The sequence below is a fragment of the Aptenodytes forsteri genome, unplaced genomic scaffold (genome assembly GCF_000699145.1).
Source record: "Aptenodytes forsteri isolate BGI_AS27 unplaced genomic scaffold, ASM69914v1 Scaffold199, whole genome shotgun sequence".
NCBI classification, from domain to species: Eukaryota; Metazoa; Chordata; class Aves; order Sphenisciformes; family Spheniscidae; genus Aptenodytes; species Aptenodytes forsteri.
The window spans coordinates 9,535-14,020 of NW_008795921.1; positions in this window are offsets into that span (position 1 = coordinate 9,535).

Genomic DNA, 4,486 nt, shown 5'->3' on the forward strand with positions numbered 1-4,486 from the left:
TGATGTTACTTAAATGCTTCATTTTAGAAAATTTTGTAAAGTATATTTTTAAATTTAAAAAGAAGGAAATGATATTCAAACGCTGATAGGAAAAGGTGGGTTACCCAAAGCCAGACTGTGGTAAACAGAAGAAAAGCTGGATTATTTGGGTAATGATTTAATGCAAAGTATTCTATAGACACTATGGCAAAATGATCAAAACTTGGGAATTGGGAAAGAGAATAGTGAGGCTCCTTTAAAAAGTAACAGCACTGAAAGTTTGAAATTTTCCTACATAGGCATTTCTGTGTTTTGATCAACCTAAATCCTGTGCTGTGAAGGACATGGCTTGGGGTCACCTGCCACCACATCTCACTGTCTGTTGTCTTGTGTGAGTCACATTCCTGTTACTGTAGAACTACTTCAACTGCAACTCTGCTTTCACAGGATTGTCAAGTGCAAATACGTATTTCCCCCAGCAGATGCTTCCTACTATCCCTGGATATTGAGTACTGCCAGGTAAGGGGTGTACTTAAAGTGGCACAAAACATACCGTATGTACCATGTTCTTTGGTGTCACGCCGACCTCTCTGTCCTTTGTTCAACATTGAATCATCTCCTCTTGTGGAAAAGGTTAGGCCGTATCTTACCCCACGTGCTGCCTGGTTTTTAGCAGGGCATAGAAACATGTTTGCTTGTCTTTGTGTTGCATCTACTAGCATTCAAATTGGCATAATTTCTTCCAGCTGCGACTTGTGTAGCTGCAGTGCCATGCTGGACAAAAGCCTCTGTGAAGCAATTGTGACTGATCTTTATTTGGCAAGTGGTCAGAGGACAATAGCCTACTTCTCAGATTGCCTGTTAAGGTTGGAAAGCATTGTGTAGGAGTGAAAAGCCTACTGTAGTGCCTTCCTATTTGAGAATCTCTAACAGCTTTTCATTTGCTCATTCAAATAACATCAAATCCAACACCGTGACACACATAGAAATTATTATCTCTGTAGGGAGTCTCAGAAATGAAGATAAATCAATTTCCCAGGACCTGCTGGAAGATTGCAACACTTTCAGAAAATTTTGTCTGGATTACAGGTTTACATTTACTAGAATTGCCTTGCTGGGAACTCATGCTGTATGACTCCCTCGTCCACTCAAAGCCCGGAACTATCCTCAGTTCCTTCACCCTCAAAGCCCGGAACTGTCCTCAGTTCCTTCACCCTCTACACATTAAAAGCAAATAACATGCTCCTTTTATATCCACCAAACTAGGACACGATGAAGACCTTTGTCTCTTGCCAATGCCAGAGCCCAAATCAGATTATCAAAAAATATTAACAAAAAGGCTGCGAAATAGCATTTACTGTTATTCCTGCTTTCACTTTCCTTTCTCCTTGAACTCTGCACATCAGAGTCTGTTACTAAGTTAGAAACTGTAAAACATGTTGTCATTGTATGCCTGTATGACATATGCTAGAAGCTGGAACAGGAAATGTCACTGAATTACAGAAAAAAGGGCTGGAAAGGTCCTTGAGAGTCCATCCCTATGCTTGGGCTGGATAATCCAGACTGAAACTACTCCTGAGAAACAGCTGCTTAACAGTTTTTAAAAGCCTGTGATGATGAAGGCACTGCAAGCTCCCCAGTCAGTCTCATCTAGCACTGTCCATACCGCTAGAAAGTCTGTGCTAATGTCTAATACAAGTGGGGGAGAACAGATAATTCCTCTGTGTGGCCACCTTTCAGTCTTGAAGATTATGTTATCCTCAATCATCTTTTTAAAAATAAACAAGTCTACTTCTTTCAATCTTTCCTTGCAGATCGTGTTTTGTATCCCAAGCTTTATTCTCCTAACTCCTCTCTACAGCCCTCCTGAAATGCATCACATGTAGCTGGATGTGGTGCTCCAGCTGAGGCTTTGCCCCTGGCAAACACAATTGAAGGACTATTTAAATTGTCTTATATTTTTACACATGCCAATAGCATGTTGAGTGTTTATTTTTTACAACAAAGTCATCTTCTGTAATATGACTGAGGGTCAGATTAACTCCTTCTCAGACAGAAAGTGCAAACACCAAAGATGAGAAGGCTGTGCCAGGGCAGGGAGCAGTTGACTCCCATGTGCCAGACTTCCTTTCATCATGCAGCCAATGGGACATGAACAAAGCAAATGAATTATGTGACTAATAATTATGAAAGTTTCCAAGGGACAAAGGAAACTTTCCAGTGGTTACAACTAGTGACAAAATGACAAGGCAGTTTGAATAATGCCCATAACCATCTGGGTCACTTCACTAACCATTCACTTAAGCAGTAGGACACCAGGCAAACTGCCTTCACCACTGCAGAGACACGATTTTCCATTGTAAGTAGCAGTGGCAACAGTGAAACAAGAATCAATGCACAAAAAGCAGAGCACTCTGGTAGAATTGTTTGAGGGTGGCCCTCTTTTGTTTAAAAAAGAAACACAAAAAATGTGTGAGGAAACTCAGGAGCAGTAAGGTTAGGGGTCTGGGAACTAATTAATTAAACCTTAGCCCTACACAGCCCAGCAGGAGAGAACTGGCTTTTGGACAAAACTGTTGTAAGACTGTGTAACCAGTAGCACACCAGTAGCACATGGATCGTTCAAAGACATGTGAAAAGATGCTGAGCACCAAAGTCAACTGCTGATGTGGCACTGATGTCAGGCTCAAGGCAGCTTGCCAAAAATAGTCTATTGGCTGTTGATAAAAGCATTACGTATCTCGTAGTATGAATCGGGTTGAAAATACAAGAAAAGAGGTTATTCAGAGGATCCATCCAAAAGTCACTAGAATTAACAAAAGCTACCCTGAATTCCTCTTTATTCAGAAGTACATGGCTGAGTACTAACAGGTACTTAAGAAATGTGATCACGTGCAAGCTGTAATGTGTGAGCAGGAACCGGTTTGCATCAGAGATAATAAAAACCGGCTGCCTGTGGAAGGAGCTGGCCAAACTCCAGGGACAACTTAAGGTCAAACTGGAACTAAAGTCCTTCTTAAAAGGAGAGAGAAATTTGGGAAGTCAGAAGACAGAAGTGGCTGTCCTGCAAAATCACTCAGCGTTAGAATCAGTCCAAATGATCTCTGTGCAAAAAGAAAGGAGCTGTTCAAAGTTTACCTCAAATAAGATCCCCCCCGCTGTAGATATAAAACCTGGAAAGTACTAGACAGTCACTAGAAGTTTCAGGAGGGGGTGTGAACATGAGTACCAATTCTGAGGTGTGAGTTTGTACCCACCTTCCAAGAGGCCCGTCTGCAAAGATAACTTTGCAACACTGCGACTGGAGCATGAGCTCTGTGGGCTGCCCATGCCCTAACAAGTGAAATGTAAAATTTCTGGGAGGTCTGCGATGGACTTGGATGGTTGTAGAGAACTGTTTTCACTGTATGAAGCATTTACAGCACACTGGGGCCCAAATTTTTAATTCCTTATGTTTTATTGACAGATTCATGTAAGGCCATAGCCAGCTTCTTATTGAGAGCTGAACGGGCGTTATCCCCTTCCTCTACCAGCCGGTAAGCTTTGAGTTTCTCAGCTGCCAGCCTTGCCCTGAGATTAGCGAGGGGAGCAATACCACAAGACGTTTTGACCTTTCAGGGGTAAGGCATGCCATCCACTTGTGAGGCAGCAGAGTGACAGCGGCAGCAGGGCTGCACCACGAGGGTAGATCCTACAAGCACATGGGGGTAGGTCCTACAAGCACATCTGGCAGCTCTTCGGTCAGAAAGGGAAAGCGCCACGTTGCCAGAACAGGCTGCCTTTAGGGACAGAGGAAGAGCTAATTTCAACTATTTCACAGGGAGTCCTGGGCTCTGAACCCACGGAACGGACTAGTTCTGGTTCTCGTCCAGTCTTCATGGACTGGTCACTGCCACTTGTACAGCAGCTGAGACATGCCCTTTTCGATAGCCCCCATGTTCCTCCTCTGGCCAGGCAGCATTATGTCCTGTACAGCACACTGTGATCCTTTTGGAAGGGCACTAGATATACATTTACAAAGCAATGTAAAGCTTACATAGCGAGTGCATAATTTCAGCATTGGTATTGCAAAGAAACATAGTTAGAATTGCACAAAGCTGCAAAATAATAATAAAAAAAATCACCTGTGGAACTATTTTGTCAAAAATATTCAACGGGTTATTTTAAAGAGCAAAGTAGATTATTTAAACCCACCCTGCCCCTTTCTGTTCCTCCAGAGCAGATATCTAAGGTTCCTGTACCGATTTAAGGAAGCTTAACCCAGATACTGCTGTCGTGCCGCTAGGCAGCACAGGCGGCCATACAACTGTAAACCGAGGGACAAAATCAATGTTGTTATAGTTAATGATGATGAGAAACCCTGAGGGGTGAGTGACCTGTTCGTTAACTGAGGAGCACTGAAATACCTGACATACCTGTTCCAGTCTCCTGGGGCGGGATTGCTAGTGGAAAATACCACCCTGCCTCCCCCCGCCCCCCCCCCGCCCGCCCCAACTCTCCCCCCCCC